This window comes from Bos javanicus, chromosome 6 (genome assembly GCF_032452875.1).
Source record: "Bos javanicus breed banteng chromosome 6, ARS-OSU_banteng_1.0, whole genome shotgun sequence".
NCBI classification, from domain to species: domain Eukaryota; kingdom Metazoa; phylum Chordata; class Mammalia; order Artiodactyla; family Bovidae; genus Bos; species Bos javanicus.
In genome coordinates, this window is record NC_083873.1 from 71,907,355 (window position 1) to 71,927,376 (window position 20,022).

At 40.7% G+C, this 20,022-nt stretch overlaps 1 protein-coding gene across 3 annotated transcripts in view; it reads left to right on the forward strand.

Annotated features, from left to right (window-relative positions):
- Nucleotides 1–20,022, forward strand: part of CRACD (capping protein inhibiting regulator of actin dynamics) — a 276,923-nt gene that overhangs the window by 164,106 nt on the left and 92,795 nt on the right. Inside the window, exon 1 of one of the 3 annotated variants that reach the window (XM_061420230.1) lies at nt 11,965–13,671. The exons of the other annotated variants lie outside the window; for them this stretch is intronic. The gene's annotated coding sequence lies outside the window, so the exon portion shown is untranslated. Of the gene's footprint in view, nt 1–11,964; nt 13,672–20,022 lie in introns of those variants that run through there. 3 annotated transcript variants of the gene reach the window in all.

The window sequence follows — 20,022 nt, forward strand, 5'->3', positions numbered from 1 at the left end:
TCCATCTCTTCCATTTTATTACATATCATATGCATCAACATGATGAAAGGTAATGTGTTTTCTTTCACTGAAGTGGAAGACATAGAACAGAGTTGGTAATATAAGTGCAGCCCACTGTTTTTTTCCAGTGTCATAAGCTTTGTGCTCATAGTCTGTATGCTATACTTTTTATTTCAGTAACATTTAACAAAATCTTGGCCATGGAGGAACTTAAACTTACACAGAATGTCCATACTGAGTCTCTGAGTGCTGATGTTTCAGGTATGGTACGAAGTGGCTACTCTGAGTTGCAAATTAAAGAGACAGAAGCCATCTCTTCCCTATTGTTTTTAGTGGATTTAACTACAAATCCGTACAATAACCTCAACTGTGTGGGACACAGTGAAACACCCGGATGTAAGTGAGCAAAGCAAAGGCAGCAGAACAGGAGCCATTCATCCTCTAAACTCCTGGGGGACCTTCCTAGTCTTTCCCTCAGCACCTAATGACTCTCTGCATATAATCTTATCATGCTAGATGATCTAGTTTCCTATCTCACAGGCACAAGAAGCCATAAATTAGAAAGGAGAAGGAATCATGAGAATTAAGATTCACCAGCCTAATAAGAGGGCTTCCCAGATGGTGCTAGTGGCAAAGAACCCATCTGCCAGTGCAGGAGACATAAGAGACGTGGGTTCGATCCCTTGTCAGGAAGATCCCCTGGAGGAGGGCATGGCAAGCCACTCCAGTATTCTTGCCTGAGAAATCCAATGGACAGAGGAGCCTGGTGGCCTACAGCCCATGGGGTTGCAACGATTCGGACACAACTGAGTGACTAACACACACACAACCTAATAAGAAGAGACAGTTAAAAAGAGACAGTGAAAGAAGGAGGCAGAAAACTTATTTTGAAATAGGCACAAAAATGTTTTAAGGCAGAAGGGCCACTGATAGAGACAGACCATCCTGTTTACTTCAGTTTCTCTTCAAGTTATTGCATCTGAGGTTAATGGTAATAGCCCTGAGACATCAAGACATTAATTTATATTCTACACAATGTATTATTTATTGAAGAAAAATTTTCTGTTCAAAATGCTTTAATTTTTTAAAATTTTGATACTGATAGGGATAACATTTACTTAACCTCTTCCTTCAGTCTGCTTTGCTCAGCTTTAGTCTCTAAGTCACGTCTGACTCTTTGGGACCCCATGGACTGTAGGCTGCCAGGCTCCTCTGTCCATGGGATTTTCCAGGCAATAAAACTGGAATGGGTTGCCACTTCCTAGTCCAGGGGATCCTCCTGACCCAGGGATTGAACCTGTGCCTCTTGCATCTCCTGCATTGGCAGGCAGATTCTTTACCACTAGTAGCACTTAGGAAGCATTATAATATAGTGCATTGAGTGAACCCTAAAATACATCTGTTTTTGAACATTTTGATTTTCAACTTCCATTTCCTCTCTTTTTTTCCCCTCTAAATTCCTTCAAATGAATTACATGGAAGCTACCAACAATTGGATTTACCCTACCTTCCTTGGCAGAGATAAAAATGATATGTGTATACTAGTCCATTCTTGCAGGTTCATGTCCTGGGTGTTCACTGTTTTCATTTTATTTTATCCAGAGCAGTTTTCTCTCCCTTTAAAAAAAATAGTTAGGTTGAAAATAGTGTATTTAGATGTAAGCATATTTAGATGTTTATATATTTTTCTCTTTGAGAAAATAGAAATCTAAACCAGAGCAAGCAAGAACTTTGGAAAACATTCTGCATGATGCCTGCACTAAACGTCCCTTCCTTTTCCTCCTCAAAACACACCCTTGGGCCAACATGGCTTTACAGTGTGTTTGTCCTGAGAGTACCTTTCTGTGACTCAGACTATGAAGCTTTTACTGCATCTCTAGGGAAATACAAAGTCTATGAGATCTCCCTATTTCCTTATTGTATAGGGTAAATTTTTTTTAGGACATATATTTTATTTTTCTTGATCAGGTAACTCAGTTGACAACATTATTTCTTATATTTCATCACTTGAAATCACAATTTCACTTTGCTGTGTGATTCATCTACACAGTTCTACAGTTATTTGTTGTTATCTGGAATATAAAAGGGGCTTCCTTGTGTGGCTCAGATGGTAAAAAATCCACCTATAATTCAGGAGACTCACTCAGGTTCGATCCCTGAGTTGGAAAGATTCCAAAAGCATTGGTTTCTCAAGTTTCTGTTATCTTAACCCCAAATAAACCAGGTTCTATTTTTGGATTAGGAAAAAAAAAGCATATATACTACCATATACATAATGGCAGTATACCTCCTATCTGTTGTAAGCTATTATTTCTTTGACATATGAGAAATTGTGCAGCCCATTGGCCATGAACCTCGATAGAAAGATGAAAGAAGGCAATTTCTCCTTAGGGAATTTATACTATTTTTGGTCTTTGACTCTAGCCTTTAATTGGGAAAGAAACAAACCTGTAATGATCTCATTCCTACACTTCTGTAATACAGCAAGATATTTCTGTCTGTTCGTGGACAATGTATGGGTAGTATTTAATACAGGAATGGTAGTGGGGTAGTTGCTAAGTCGTGTCCAACTCTTGTGACCCCATTGACTGTAGTCCACTAGGCTCCTCTGTCCATGGGATTCTCCAGGCAAGACTACTGGAGTGGGTTGCCATTTCCTTCTCCAGGGGATCTTCCTGACCCAGGGATTGAACCTGGGTCTCCTGTGTTGCAAGCAGATTCATGGCCATGAGGGAAGCCCAATACAGGAATAGGAAGGAGAAAAAAAAAAAAAGTATTTGTTGAACTGCTTAGTACCTGTGAAAAAGCAGATATGTGAAACCGTCATAAAAAGAGCTCTTATTCTGTTCTTACTGGAGTTGTTTTGATTACCTACTGTGTGCCAGGCACTGTGCTCTACGTTACTTCACAAGTATCATTTTTTTGTTGTTGGAGCCATGACTTTATTGTCCACAGGATGGAAAGAGACCATTTGTCTGTTTCCTATGCTGACTTAAAAAAAAAAAAAAGACAGCATAGAAGACTGTTGTCTTTAAAGTTGAAGGGGAAAATAAATGGCATAGGGAAAATAATGTACTTTAAAATGAGGCCAAAGAGTTACCTTAGGGTGCTAATTTTCATGCTGCTGATTGGCAATTCAAATGTAGAAAAACCTGAGCAGCCATAGATCACTTTCAGTTCAGTTCAGTCACTCAGTTGTGTCTGACTCTTTGCAACCCCATGGACTGACTACAGCATGCCAGGCTTCCCTGTTCATCTCTCCTGGAGCTTACTCAAAACTCATATCCATCAAGTCGGTGATGCCATCCAACCATCTCATCCTCTGTCTTCCCCTTCTCCTCCCACCTTCAGTCTTTCCTAGCATCAGGGTCTTTTCTAAAGAGTCAGCTTTTTGCATCAGGTGGCCAAGTATTGGAGTTTCAGCTTCAGCATCAGTCCTTTCAATGAATATTCAGGACTGATTTCCTTTGGAATTGACTGGTTGGATCTCCTTGCAGTCCAAGGGACTCTCAAGAGTCTTCTCCAACACCACAGTCCAAAAGCATCAATTCTTCGGCACTCAGCTTTCTTTATAGTCCAACTCTCACATCCATACATGACTACTGGAAAAACCATAGCTTTGACTAGATGGACCTTTGTTGAAGAAGTAATGTCTCTACTTTTTTAATATGCTGTCTAGGTTAGTCATAACTTTTCTTCCAAGGAGTAAGCGTCTTTTAATTTCATGGCTGCAGTCACCATCTGCAGTGATTTAGGAGCCCCCCAAAATAAAGTCTCTCACTGTTTCCATTGTTTCCCCATGTTTGCCATGAAGTGATGGGACCAGATGCCATGATCTTCGTTTTCTGAATGTTGAGCTTTAAGCCAATTTTTTCACTCTCCTCTTTCACTTTCATCAAGAGGCTCTTTAGTTCTTCTTCACTCTCTGCCATTAGTGGTGTCATCTGCATATCTGAGGTTATTGATATTTCTCCCAGCAATCTTGATTCCGGCTTGTGCTGCATCCAGCCCGGCATTTCGCATGATGTACTCTGCATATACCAGCCTTGACGTACTCCTTTCCTGATTTGGATTGGGAATAGATCACTTAGGTTTAGTCAAAAGTTTCCTACATTTTTCACTCATCAAGCGGATTCCCTCGATCTTTATCAGCTTCCAGGTTTTTGTCTGTATTTTGGTGGGCTCCTTCTTGGCTCTTCCAAAACAGAATGGCACTTTGGGGAGGTCAGCCCCCACAACGAGAGGCATAGCAGACAAGACAGATTCTAAAGGAAGTTATCTCCAGACGTAGATGCTTCCCCTAAGATACACTGTCTTGGGAAGATGATCTGAAAAAACAGCCTTGGAATAAGGTACTTCCCACAGAAATGTTGTCAAGGTGGCAAACTGAAAGTAGAAGAAATGCTGAACTTCTGTGGCAAACACCGTTTAAATCTTTTTTCATACTTTTGGTGGTATGTTCTTTTTGAAAATGAGGGACAGGCTTGGTTAGAGAGAACCTAACATTTCTTTCTGCCCTTAGTTTGAAGTCTAACCAATACTGGTGGAACTTATCCCTTGTTCCCTAAGAACTTCTCAAGTTTCCTTCCAGGAAGAAGTATTCTCTCCCCTGAACTTCCAAGAACAGATTTCATGTCACTGAAAGCTAATTGAAGTTTCTAACTTTTAGACTCCCAAGATGGGGGTAGTGACTCTTTCCAGAGACCTGTCAACCATAACACGGAAATATCCTTTTGTTCCCGTGCTTGATCTGGGAATAAAAATGGATTTTATTTTTATTATTTCCTTTCAAAAAGTAGAAACTTTACAACATGCAGAAGTCTATTTTAATCAAGTTCATTAGAATCAAACCGTTTCCCTTGTATCTTGATGATTACTCCAGCTTCTTGATTAACATCCCGGCTGCAATATTTGTTGCAGGTTCTCCTTTCTTTCTGGCTTAGCATTCGCTGCTGGTGGTGGTTTAGTCTCTCAGTCGTGTCTGACTCTTGCGACCCCATGGACTGTAGCCTGCCAGGCTCCTCTGTCTATGGGATTCTCCAGCAAGAATACTGGAGTGGATTGCCATTTCCTTCTCCAGGGGATCTTCCTGACCCAGGAATCAAAGCTGGGTCTCCTGAATTGCAGCCAGTTTCCTTATTGACTGAGCTATGCATTCATTTAGGACGTTCTAAAAGAATATAGCCATCCCCCAGAGTGCTCTCATTTATTACATTATGCTAGTGATAAATGGAATTAATTTATTTTCTTCTGCTTTTTAATTAACCTAAAACTTATGTTTTTTTCCTATGAAATATTGCTACACAGTGAAATTTTCATTAATCATCAGCTGGTACCCCAGAATGTCAGCCAGAATAGAAAGAGAAGGAATGGCTCTCTCTCTCTCTCTCTCTCTCTGTTTTTGAGGGTAGGGGTGAAATAGAATAGTTTTATTGCTTTGCCAGGCAAAGGGGGCCACAAGGGCAAATGCCTTTAAGACTCTGAGCCTTTCTTCCAGTATTAACACTGTTAACTTCTAATACGCATAATGGGAGCGTGGGTCACTCTATGTAGAATCTGTATGTTGCCTTAGGATAAAAGTCACCCAGACGTTTTTGAATATGCTGATAATCTTTTCACTGATTCTGTAAGAAGCCACTCCACTTGCTCATCAGATATTATTATAAAGAACAAGGGGTTACAAAGAGGCCTATCACACTGTAGCTTTTATGTATCCTACCGTCTTCTAGAATTTTCAATGTAAAATTAATGAGAACACAGAGTATTCAAGGTTTTTTGTTTTAAATATATTTTATAGAGCAGTTTTAGAGTCACAGCAAAATCAATGTGATATTTTAACTTTAAAATTCTACTTATACAAAAATAACTTCATTGAGATATTATACACACATAAAATTTACCTTTTTAACTTACACAATTCTGTGTTTTTCAGTATGTTCATGGAGTTATGTAACCATCACCACTCTAAGTTCAGAATTAAGATTTACTTTTAAATGATGAAAGTAAAATGCCATTTAAAAATTTTAAAGAAAAGGAGAAAAATATCCTTCAAACTCCCCATTCTAACCAAATTCTTGTCATTCTTCGTGCATTTTATTTTAGATTTTTTAAGCATTGAGATATTTTTATGACTAATGATGAGAGTGTCCTATGTCATAATTTAAAAATTTGAGAGTAGATGGCTTTGTCTCTTTAAGCTCCTCCCAGTGTGATGAAGTGTGCTGTGATTCTTACTGTGGTGTGTGGACATGAAATTATTCAAGTGAAGAAATAACTTCATGGCTGTGTATCCTGTGGTGTGATGCTGTTTCTCTTGGTATTTCAGCATTTCCAGTGCACTGTTAAGCTTTAGACTTTTGATCACTAATAGTGAATGGGTGTCTTTTATTCTTACGGTATGAAAACATTAGAAGCTGGAATGTCCTTAGATGATGGTGTCTCCTTAAACTCAGGGCAGATTTGGTATTGAGCATTGTAAAGGAGTGATTTCAGCAAGCATCAAAGAGAGGACTGGACAGTAAGTATGTAAGAGTGAACAATAGGAAAAAGACAGTAAAACATTCATAGTGGATTTAAACACGTTTACAGAAGTTACAGAAGTGGCACAAAATATATGAAAACGTGTTCTGAGGTTATGAATGAAAATCTTTTTTCTGGAATCAGATTAAGAACGATTGAAAAAAAATGGATAACTATAAATGGAAAGGAAGTACTTGTACTATGAGAGTATAATCGTTTAACCTTTTAAGAGGCTAATTTGATAGCATTTATTAAGATTTAGAATAACTCATCTTTAATTGGAGAATAGCACTCTTAAGAATTTTGCAGAAGTAATATCACTGTATATAAAAATACATGTATATAGATGTTCATTGAAGCCATAATTCAATAACAAGAAATTGGAAAGAACCTGTTACTTGGCAATAGGAAAATTGGCTAAATAAATTATGGTTCAGATAGCCAATAAAAAGGACAAGGTACATATATATGTATTGCCCAGTGCAGATGTGTACGTGAAAAAGTAGAAATATGATAATCCCTCTTTTATTTTTTAAAAAGTGCGATTGTAGGTACGTCTGTTTATGTGTAGGAAAACAGGGGTGGGGGAATATTTTACTTTTTGTTTTATATGCTTTTTTTTCAATTGACTGGATTGCGAGTGATTTTTACTTTCTTGCCCATGTTTATTTTCTTCCCCTTTACCACCCCATGTTTCTCGAATCCAGAATTTGGAAAATTAAGTGACATTCTTATAAGGCTCTTGCAAAGAATGCAATAATTTGAACCAAGCTGTCAAAATATTGCCGAGTAGAACTCCTTAAGGAACCAGCTTTAATGAATAGCTAACTGGTTTCTAATTAGGATATTAGCAGTTTATATGGAAAAAGATGTTTCTAAAGTGGGTGGAAATATTTTTCACTTAGGTTAAATCTTTTGAAGTAATTTTTATTTTTCTAATCATAAAAGTAAAATGTCATTAGAAGACACTTTGAAAAAAATTTTTAAAAGATAATAAAAATTACCTGTAATTCTTTCACCTAGAGATAATAATAGGCTAAGTCTTAAAACCTCATCTGTGCCATAAATTTGAAAGTTCAAGAAGATTTTATTTTCACAGTGAGAGTATGCTTCACCTTAATCACCTTGTCTAATTACTGAATTAGAGGGGGAATTCATACAATCTTATTGAAGTTTCCTGAAATGTTTCCTATAGAAAATTAGCTTTGGTAATGTTCCACGTTATAGACAGAGTTAAAAGAGAAGGGTAGAAATGCTGGAAGGTGAAAAAGAAGGGAGCTCGAGGGATAGACAAGTGTGACAAGCAAATCCTATATTTTCACGTAATTAAAGGAGGGAGTAGAAGTGTCTGTGATCAAACCAGCCAGAAGAGAAATTTCCCTTTGTTTCTCCCCTCCTGCTGATGGTGCTGGCAGACAACCAATGTCACTGAGGAGCTAGTGAGAAGGGAAAGGCCCATCAGTGAGGAGGACTTGTATTATTTGGCACGTGTGCGTGTGGTCAGTTGTGTCCAACTCCTGCAACGCCGTGGACTGTCGCCTTCCAGGCTCCTCTGTCCGTGGGATTATCCTGGCAAGAATAGTGCAGTGGGTTGCCATTTCCTCCTCCAGGGAATCTTCCCAATCCAGGGATCAAACCTGTGTCTCCTGCATCTCCTGCATTGGCAGGCAGATACTTTACCACTGCGCCACCTGGGAAGCCCGGTGTTACTTGGTACCTGGAGGGTAATCGTCTGAGGGACTCGAATCCTCAGGATATACTCATACTTGTTGGGGGAGAGACTGGATAACAGAGTTAACCACCCCAAGCCTCTCACCCCTGGTACTACTCCTTAAGTCTTCTGTTTGCCACGACAGACCCCGATTCCTCCCTGATAATTAGTCCATATGTCACAGGCAGGTCTGGTCAGTGGCTTCATGCAGTCCCTTCGTCCCCTCACTCCCAAGGCCAGAATCATATATTGTGCTGTGCTACCAGAGGCTAGAGCCTTGAGTTCTTTCTAACTCCTCAGCATTTTACTAGGCCACCCTCACCTTAAGGATGGCCCATAAATTTTGTTGTCCAGTGCAAAACAAAAACGTGGGCCTCTTGTTCAAAAATTAAGAATTTTAAGTCAAAGCATTAGAACAAGTGGGGGCCTTTTGGAACTGCAGGGTGCAGCCCCACGAGGCTGGCTCTGCTCACCTTGGCCTCATCTCCTGAACAGAGGGCACATAGATAGTACCCCCATTCTGGCTCCTTTCCTTTTCTGAGTTCATTTTAGTACTTACTATCCACATGGGGCTATGGGTCTGCTGACCTTTGGGACAAACCTGTTCTTTGAGAAGGACAGGTATTGTGGGGGAAGAAAAACATTCTTTTTCCTACTGCCCTCTTTTGATTCTCCATCTGGGACTCTGTAGATTGTACTGACAAGGACGTATTAACAAGGGGAAAAGAAACAAACGTTTATTAACGTCTGCAAAACACTTACACATGGGCATACCCGGAGATGGGTAGCTCCAAAGAATGGTTAGAGCTTGGGCTTATATAGCATCTTAGCAAGGGAACAGTGCATTTTTAGAGAAGTGATGAGACAAAGGACTTTGAGTTTCTAGGGGCAGTAAATTGATAGAAAGCATATATATGGGTAACTAATGGATAATGAGTAAGAACTAGTTAGTAAGAGTTGTTATGTAGAATCTTCTGGAGCCATCTCTGGGTGAACACAGGTCTAAAGTCTCTGGAAGTTACCCTTGTTCTTCGTGGTAGAGAGTTAGAGGGAGGACACCTTTGTAAATTTATGTTCTGCTTTAGGCAAATGGAGGGGCTTCCCTGGTGGCCTAGATGGTAAAGAATTTGCCTGCCATGTTTGAGTCCCAGATTCGATCCCCGGGTTGGGAAGATCCCCTGGAGGAGGGCATGGCAACCCACTCCAGTATTCTTGCCTAGAGAGGCCCACGGACAGAGGAGCCTGGGGTTTCGAAGAGTCGGACCTGATTGAGTGACTAACACTTTCACTTTCAGCAAATAGAAGGAAGACAGAGAGCTTTCCTTCTATCTGCTTCTTCTCAGTTGCCTTCAGCTCAATATAATCCTCATGGTGAAGTGGCATACATTGGGGTGGCATTTTCTGCTGCCGTGTAGTGTCCTTCCTGGGCAGATGGAACCCCATCTGACACCTTGAGTATATTTCAAAAAAGACTGCCCTTCCTGCAGACACGACTCTGTGCTGGGGCCCCTAGCTCAGCATTTTGTGAGCGGAGTGCAAGCTGGATTTCATTCACCTCCAGTGTGCTTGACTGGACATCCTCATGCAGGGAACAGCCTGCATAATCCTATCCAGCCATTTGCCCAGGGCTAAATGCCCTTTCTCCTTAATTGTTCCTTTGTGCTTGCGTGCTCAGTTGCTCAGTTGTGTTCCACTCTGTGCGATCCCATGGACTGCAGCCCTCTAGGCTCCTCTGTCTGTGGGATTTCCCAGACAAGAATACTGGAGTGAATTGCCATTTCCTCCTCCAAGAAATCTTCCTGACTCAAGGGTCAAACTCATGTCTCCTGTGTCTCCTGCATTGGCAGGAGCATTCTTTACCACTAGCACCACCTGGGAAGCCCCACATAAAGATCCAAATCCTTTGACTTGAGGACTTAGGCGTCTTGGATTTGTACTCTAGGATATAACTCTTTGCCCTTTTTGCTAGTTGGTTTTGCTCACTTATTTTCAAAATTCCTTTTCTTACGAATAAAAGTCATATGTTATTGGGATCCACCTACTAAGAGTAGGCAAACAGATCCATTAGACTCTTTCTGTTCTAAGTTGGAGGGGTTTTCAGCCTCACTCTTAAGATGATATCTGTTTAAACAAAGAAAAGAAATGAATAAAGTATAAAAAGAGAAAGATGAATTGTTATAGTCTCTATAGTATTTTATGATTTATGGCTAGATTTGCTTGAGAGTAAGCCAGGGAAGGGTGAGGACTGAGGTGAGAGGAGAGAAGAACAAATGAAGTCATGTTCTTGAGAGGGTTGGGTTTTTTTTTTTTTATTTATTTATTATTTATTTAGCTGTACCAGGTCTTAGTTGCGGCATGTATAAGCTTTAGTTGTGCAGAAATTGTAGTTTGGCATGTGAACTCTTAGTTGCAACATGTAGGTTGCTTGTAGAGCAGCAGCAGAAGGGCTGTGCTGAGTTACTTCCAGACCATCCAGCCTGGTATTCAGATTGTAGTCATACCTAAGAATGGGACAGGCGAAAATCATCTAAAACACACTAAGCACCCATGAACTTTTCTAAGCATTTTTATAACCTGTGTAAACATTATGACCTCCGGACACTATGTATGTGTATGTGTGTGAGCGTGTGTGTGTGAGCATGCATGTGTGAATGTGTTGGAGAGAGGACTGGAAACTAAAACTCCGGTACTTATTAAATACAGTGAAAAAAAAAAAATACTGTATTTGCTTGCTTGGATCCTCAAATCTATTTCTGATTTGTTTGCCATTTCTGATGGCAGAAATTCAGGCTCTATGATTTTGGAACAGATTTTGATACTCCTGTGGCTTGGTATTGTACTTATGAACTTAGAGATATTGTATATGAACAGATTTATAAACAAAGATTTGCCAACAAAGGTCCATCTACTCAAAGCTTTGGTTTTTCCAGTAGTCATGTGTGGATGTGAGAGTTGGACTGTAAAGAAAGCTGAGTGCTGAAGAATTGATGCTTTTGAACTATGGTGTTGGAGAAGACTCTTGAGAGTCCCTTGGACTGCAAGGAGATCCAACCAGTCCATCCTAAAGGAAATCAGTCCTGAATATTCATTGGAAGGACTGAGGGTGAAGCTGAAACTCTAATACTTTGGCCACCTGATGCAAAGAACTGACTCATTGGAAAAGACCTTGATGCTGGGAAAGATTGAAGGCAGGAGGAGAAGGGGATGACAGAGGATGAGATGGTTGGATGGCATCACCGACTCTATGGATGTGAGTTTGAGTAAGCTCTGGGAGTGAGTGATGGACAGGGAAGCCCAGCATGCTGCAGTCCATGGGGTCGCAAACAGTCAGACATGACTGAGCGACTGAACTGACTGATAAACAAAAATGTATGATATGTGTGCATAGGTTCTTGCTCATCTTTTCTCTAGGCAAACTCAGAATTTATAGGAATATGCTGTTCCTGCCATTAAAAGTTTGTAAGGCAGACTAGAAGAATATTTTCTTTGATTTTTATTTGAAAGTAGAACTTCTTTTTACTCTTCCATATTGTTTTGTTTCTGATAAAGGATTTGGATCACTAGGTTAGTGTAAATTGATATGTGCTTACTTTGTCAGTTAGGATGTGAACTTGACCATGAAGACCAAGACACCAAATAATAGAAATATGATGGGCACATATTTCTTTCTCTTGTAACAGCTCAGGGGTAGATGGCCCAGGACAGTATGGTGGCCCTGCTCCATAAGGACATCTGGGACCTAAATTCCTTCTCCCTTGTTACTTGGCCATCCTTAGTGTGTGTTCCTCACCAAGATGGTCCAGGATTGTTTCCCACCGTGTGCACTTTCTTGGCACCAGAGTGGAGGAAGGGGAGGAAAACGGCCTGTGCCTTCCTTTTAGCACGCACCCTGGGAGTTTCCTACATCCCATGAGTCATACCTTAGCCATAAACTTCATAGTGGATGGCTAGACACTCACAGAAAATGGTGGAGTTTAACCTTGTTGAAGAAAGGGAGAGTAGAAACGGGGGACAGCTACAGCGGTCAGTCTCCATCCCACTCATCTCTGAGATCATTCTGCCCATCACATATTAAAACCGGAGCTCTAAATGTTATATGACCTAATTGGCTCATTAAGAAGTTAGACACAAAATCTGACATGAATTGCAAATGGTTTCCATATCAGCAGTCAATTTTGATCATATGCCAGTGGCTGCCTGTGGCATGTTAAGAAGAACTGTGGTTCTGTATTTGTGCTGAACAGGAAAATAATTACATGATCAATAAGTGAGAAGTTATTCTCCTATCCTGGGCCCAAGATAGGATAATATGGTCATATGTTTGCTATCATCACCTTAATTCAGAGAAGAACTCTTGTAAAGTCATAGATTTTTTTTTGTTGGTAGCGCTGTTAGAGATGTTTTGTCTTTTCGTCAGTGAATCATTTCACTGCCACCAAGCAAGCATTTAACGGAGGATGGGGCTGGGGTTTTATATGTAATGAAAATACCACTGACTAGTGGAAAAGCAGGGTCTATTGAATGACCAATTGAAATAAAATTTTAGAACCAGAAGAAAACCCAAAGGTACTAAGAAAGCCCACCATTGTGTGATTATATTCAGAAAAGAGTGAGAAACAGATTGCTAAGCATCAGTTAACTTTCTCCTTGCTCTGAACTTGTTTATGTGACTGAGTTTGTAGTTTTCAGATTCTGTGTGTATACTGCCTTGTTTTGCTTTATCTATCTGTCTTCTCTCAACTAACCATGCGGTCTTGAGAAACAAGTCTACATGCAAGGTCTTACAGAGAGAGCGAGAGATATTTGTTCATTGCAGGATTGAAACCATGCGTGGTGTTCTAGTTTGCAGTGCTTCTGTGTATTCAAGGAGTTTGCTCACTGCGTGAGCATTACTACCTCTGTTTGTCTTCCGGATGCTGAGGTTGACGGTGACTAAGTGAATTGTACCATTCGTCCGGTAGTTCTAAATGCGTTATTGATTAGTAGCAGAATTGACTAGCATAAATGGCAGCTGAGGGTTTTCTTCCTCTCTTCTACCTTGTGCTGTAGTGGCAGGAGAAGTGAAAGGCAATTTTCAAGGCTCTCCAAGCTGCATGATAAATAATTGTTGGATAAATTAATATCCTCCTCTAGATGAGCGCAAAGCAAGGGGTCAGGTCCGGCTGCCCTGATTGTGATTTCCCTGTGCAGCCCACTGGTGGGAGTCGCCTACCGTTTGGTTCAGGTCCCAGCTCCTCCCTTACTTGTCTGTAACTGGGGGTGAGTCATGGCAACCTTGTTGTAAAAGAGAGATGCCTTTGCCACCAGATGTCTTAAAGTGCCTCTGACTCCTGGAACGAAGCCCCTCTGGAAGCAGGAAGCATTGTTGTCGCAGTAAATGGGCTCTTTGCATGATAACTGCCTCGTCTTCCCCTCTCCCCTCACCCAGATTTCCTGCTGAGGTAAGGAATGTGGAATGGGTTTGTGTGTTTCTCTTCAGCTTTCAGTTCCTTTTGTGTATGTCTGGCCTTGTAAATGTAGTGAATAAATACTATAATTATAACCCTTTTTGACAGCTCTGTAATTTAATTGTAATTCACTCTGAGCATCTTTTAAAGACAATGATGTGTATTGAAGATGCAGCTGTTCCGATCTCATCTGCTAAACTGACAGGAATCGTTGGAATCATTGTCCCAGCAATTGTGGAAACTTCCAATCTATTCAAGGCCAAATATAGGAATATACTGTGTGTGTGACTGTGTGTGTGTGTGTGAGTGAGACCACTTTCTGTACTCTAGTTTGGCAAAAGTAGCTGTGTGATATTTACAGAGAAGTGTCATTTAAAATTTGCCTTTACATAAATATGTGAATTACATATTATAAAGTGGAAAAACCCTTGGATTTATTTTGTGCAATAAGCTGAGCAGTACACCTCTGTTAACATTCCTCTGCCAACCTGAAGTTGATTCCCGCCAGCATTGGCAGGTGGTCATTGGAAACCTTGTTGTTGTTAATCGCTCACTCACGTCCAACTGTTTGTGACCCCATGAACTGCAGCACACCAGGCTTCCCTGTCCTTCACTGTTTCCCACAGTTTGCTCAGACTCTCATCCATTGAGTCGATGATGCCATTCAACCATCTCAGCCTCTGTTGTCCCCTTCTCCTCCTGCCCTCAATCATTCCCAGCTCAAGGTCTTTTCCAATGAGTTGGCTCTTCACATCAGGTGGCCAAAGTATTGGAGCTTCAGATGCAGCGTCAGTCCTTCCAATGAATGTTCAGGGTTGATTTCCTTTAGGATTGACTGGTTTGATCTCCTTGCAGTCCAAGGGACTCTCAAGAATCTTCTCCAGCACCACAGTTTGAAAGCATCAATTTGTCGGCACTCGGCCTTGGTCATAAAATGTTGTATTATTTCCTAGGGCTGCCATAACAAATTATCATAGACTGCCTGGCTTAAATAGCAGAAATTGATTGTTCTGTTCTCTGTGTCCTGGAGGCTGGAAGTCCAGAATCAGTGTGTTGGCAGAGTGCTGTCAGAAAGGATACGTTTATTCCTCTCTCGAAGCTTCTGGTACTTTAGGTGTTCCTTGGCTTGTACATGATGTTCTCTCTGCGTCTTCACACCATCTTTCCTCTATGTGCATCTCTGTCCAAACCTTCCCTGTTTATAAGGACACCAGTCATAGAATGAGGGCCCACCCCACAGACCTCACTTTAACTTGATTACTTCTGTAAACACCTTCTCTCTAAATAAGGTCACATTCTAAGGCACTAGGGGTTAGGATTCAACATATCTTTTCTGAAGGGGACAACATTCAGCTCATAAGAGGTGTCTACTTGAATATTCAAAAATTTTCTTCTGACAATAGCTACAAATAATTTGTGCCCTGAAGACTTTTGGATGATTGCAGGAAGCCTCTCAAAATATTACTTATTTTATATTGATATTGTTCCTTTTATTTATTTTGGGCTATGTGTGTGTGCTCAGTCACTGCAGTCTTGTCTGACTCTTTGTGACCCTATGGACTATAGCCCTACAGGCTCCTCTGTCCATGGAATTTTCCTGGCATGGATACTGGAGTGGGTTGCCATGCCTTCCTCCAGGGGATCATCCCAATCCAGGGATCGAACTCGCATCTGCTGTGTCTCCAGCATTGCAGGCGGATTCTTAACCACTGAACCACTGGGGAGGCCCCTTGGGCTATACTACAGGGCATTTAAAGCTACCATCTTCCATTGGAAAAGACACTGATGCTGGGAAAGGCAGGAGGAGAAGGGTACGACAGAGGATGAGATGGTTGGATGGCATCACCGACTCTATGGAGATGTGTTTGAGCAAGCTCTGGGAGATGGTGAAGATCAGGGAAACCTGGCATGCTGCAGTTCATGGGGTCGCAAAGAGCTGGACAGGACTAAGCGACTGAACAACAGCAACCGTTTGGCCAAGTAGTTGCAGTGGAGCCTGACTGCCTTTTGACTTTCATTGCCCTGAATATAATTTATGAATATAAGATGTTGTGAAAGAATTGATAATATCAGATTGTCTCAGCACCTTCTAATTGGTAGGGGAATTGAAGATGAGTTCCTCCAATTAAAACCAAATAACATGGGTCTTTTCCCAACCCTAGTTCTCCTCTTGCCCACCACTTCTACTTCCTGTTACAGAGGTATTTGAATATAATTCAGGAAGATGTTTCTAGTATCAGGAGACTCCTTCATTTGAAGATTCTGGTGGGCTTGATCACAGTTTGTTATGAAACAGAAATTTGAATATAATATCTAAGATTAAGGAAATGAAATGGAACAGATGAAGATAGCTTGATGTGATAGAAATAATGGTCAGCTGGGTATTAGGAGATCAGATTATGGTCAAGATTCTGCAGTTAGCTAATGTGACCTTGGAGGAGCAAATTCACCTGTTTACTGTCTCTACACTGTGGGCATTGGGTCATTAAGTGACCTTTCAGCTCAAGTCCTGTGATTTCAGGATCACTGCTGCATAAGTAAATGCAGGTAGATAGTAATGATTTCGGTCAGTGCCCAAACGTGGTGCTTGGCAAGATCTTAAAAGGTGTTGTTAGAGATTCCACATAATTTGTGAAACAGATAAATGATTATCAGGTGCACTGAGGCTTACACTGCAAGGAGGTAAAATAAGGAAATGAATTGGGGAAATTCGGTTGTAAGAAATATGAGAAAGGAGATCAAAGGATTCTATCTGAGTGAAAGCTTTCAGAAGCCCTCCCTTGGCTGTGGTTGGCAGGCACCTGTCAGAAGGGCCTCCTCAACTCTAGCAGCCACACCTGTGTCTTTATTACCACTCAGGTGTATTTCTGAAGCCAAATATTTACTTTCTCTGAATCTCAAATATCCTGAACATGCTAGAGAAAGTTCTCAGATTGCAGGCTTTCTTTGGTTTCTAGGAGATTAGCTCAGGAGTCTCGTTAGGACAACTTGTGATTTCCAGCCTCTGCTCTTGTGACCAATTTTTGGCCCTCATCCAAACGAGCTCTTTGGACTTCACTCTGCTCCCTAAGAAATGAGGCAGTGGGTTTTAGTTTTTGTGCCTAAGGGAAACTTGCCTTTCTTTGAAGGAGTGCATAGTCTGCCGGAGCCTGTTGGAAGAGGGACCCAAGCCTCGCTTCAGTTCTCGGTGTGCTGTATGAATAATACAGGATGTTGATTTCAGAACCATCTGCAATGAGGATAGGCTGATAAATTCATTTTGGTGGCCTAGTCATTTTTTTTGCAAACGTGGCTTTTGATTTTTTAAAAAAATTTTCTTCTTTGAGCTTACGACCCTTGAAGGAGTTGGATTGCCTGTAAGGCATGATTATTCATTTATTAAATACCGACTAGAAGAAACAATAATTATGGCATGCTGTGACACATGCTGTATTAGAGGTTTGAACAAAGGACTCTGTGAGCCTAGTGAGAGGGGGAAATTAGTGGAAAGGGAACTCCTGCTTGGAGAAAGGGAGGGCAGGCTTCTTAAAGGATGTAGCATTTTAGCTGGGTCTCAAAGGGTGAATAGAAAGTAAATAATATCCAGAAGGAAAGGCAGATGGGTAACCATAACCAAGAAAAATGTGCTTGATGTGTTCAGAATCTAGCTGGTAATCCAGTGTGCTTGGGTTGAGGGTCTGTAGTGAGGAAGGATGGGGCAGACCTCTGGAAAGGGAGTAGGTTAAAGCTAGATTATGAGAGATGTCAATGTTATGCCATGCTGGGAGCTGAGCTTGCTCCTGTAGGGTAAGAGAGATACTGAAAGTTTTTAAACATGATCAGATCTGCATTTTAGAAGATCATTCTGACAGCCACATGTGGTATGGACTGGAACGCCCAAAATCAGTTAAGGTAATGAATTTGGAAACTATTGCAATACCCCATTGAGAAAAGCAAGGCACAGTCCCTTGGTTCAGGTGTTTATTTTTTTCTTGTCTGCTGTCAACCGCTACAAGGGCTTCTACTCAGGAGTTAAGAGCTGAGGCTTTTTCTTTTTTTTAAGTTCATTGGGTTTTTAATTTCTTTTAATTTTAAAACAGGTAATGAATTTACATACGTCGAAAACACCAAAGTTTAAAAACTATAAAGTGAATTCTTCTTCCCATCCCATTTCTCATTTTCTCCCGCCCCAAGGTATCACTGTTTTTAGTTTTATGTGACTCTAGAGATTTTTTAATGTATATACAAGAAGATTCTATTCTATACTCTTTTATACCTTGTAATGAATATGGTTGCCAGGCACATGATTCTTGCTGTTTTCACTGGAGTTTTGCCCCATGGGTATCCTGGAGAGTCTCCCACAGTCTGGTTTTGCTGATTGCATCCCTGCAGTGGAGTTTATATGTCCCTCTGTCCTCTGTGTTTTTTTATAAATTAGTAGTTTGATCAAAGTGCTATCAGATTTAGATTAGATTTTTTTTTTTCCAAGACTGTTTCATAGGTGGTGTGTTCTTCTAACAGAGGCAGACAATACCAGGTTGTCTCTTTTTTTGTTGCTTTTACTGTTTCATTTTTTAATATTTTCATCTTTGCCCCACTTGGAGTTTTTTTTTTTAGTGAATAGTGTGAGTATGGTTCCAGCTTTATCCTTTTCCAGTTGGCTATCCAGTAATTCCAACAACATTTATAGAATAAGCTGTCTTTCTCCTCTGATTTAAGATGCCACGTGTATTATATATTGAATTCCCAAATGTATTTGGGTCTATTTTATGAGTTTCTATTCTGTTCTATTGATCTATGTATTCATGCAATCTTTTCGTTTTTTAAAGTTTTTTTTTTCCCCTATGTGGACCATGTTAAAAGACTTTATTTAATTTGTCAGAATACTGCTTCTGTTTTATGTTTCAGTTTTTTGGCCATGAAGCATGTGGGATCTTAGCTCCCCAACCAAAGGGCAAACCTATACCCTTTGCATTGGAAGGTGAAGTCTTAACTACTGGGCCTCCAAAGAAGTCTCCATGCAGTTGTTTCATACTGTCTTAATTATTCTTCTTGTTGTTCAGTCGCTAAGTTGTATCTTCATGGACTGTAGCATGCCAAACTCCTCTGTCCTCCACTGTCTCCTAGAGTTTGCTCAAATTCATATTCACTGAGTCACTGATGCTATCTAACCATCTCATCCTCTGTCACCCCCTTCTCCTTTTGCCTTCAATCTTTCCCAGCATCAGGGTCTTTTCCAGTGAGTCAGCTCTTGGCATCAGGTGGCCAAAGTATTGGAGTTTCAGCTTCAGCATCAGTCCTTCCAATGAATATTCAGGGTTGATTTCCTTCAGGATTGACTGGTTTGATCTCCTTGCAGTTGGAGAGACTCTCAAGAATCTTCTCCAGCACCACAGTATGAAAGCATTAATTCTTTGGTGCTCAGCCTTCTCTACAGGCCAGCTCTCACATCTATACATGACCTACTGGAAAAACCATAACTTTGACTGTATGGACCCCTGTCGGGGTCCCAGTGATGTTTCTGCTTTACAATACACTGTCTAGGTTTGTCATAGCTTTCCTTCCAAGGAGCAAGCGTCTTTTAATTTCATGGCTGCCGTCACCATCCGCAGTGATTTGGGAGCCCAAAAAAATAAAATCTGTCATTGCTTCTACTTTTTCCTCTTCTATTTGCCATGAAGTGATGGGACCGGATGCCATGATCTTATAGTTTCTTGAGTGTTGAGTTTCAAGCCAGCTTTTTCACTCCCCTGTTTTACCCTCATCAAGAGGCTCTTTAGTGTTAGTGTTAGTTCCTCTGCACTTTCTGCTGTTAGAGTGGTGTCGTCTTCGTATTTGAGGTTGTTGATATTTCTCTGGCAGTCTTGATTCCTGCCTGTGAGTAATCCCAGCCTGGCATTTCGCATGCTGTACTCTGCATACTTAATTCTTGAAGGTCTATAAAGCATCTTATTGTCTGGTAGAGCTAGTTTCCCCTTGTCAGTCTTCTTTCTCAGAGCATTGCTCGTTATTCTTTCTTACTGGGATTGCCTTTGACTTGTAGGTTAAGTTTAGGAGAATGATGTCTTCATGATGTCAGGTTTTCTTGCCCATGAGCATGGTATGCCTTTCTGTTTGATCACTTGTCTGGCCCTTGGAAATGTCTTGACATTTTCCTTTTTCAATCCCTTCACATCCTTATTAAATTCATTTTGTTGTTTTGACTGTCATTATAATTGAGGACTTTTCATCCATTCTATCTGCTCTGTGTTCTCATTGATCCTTACTCCATCAGACTTAGAAATTCTCTTCTGTTTTAGTAGTTTTCGGTTGCTTTTCTTGGGTTTTTCATCATATCGTCTGCAAATAATGTGATTTACCTTATTC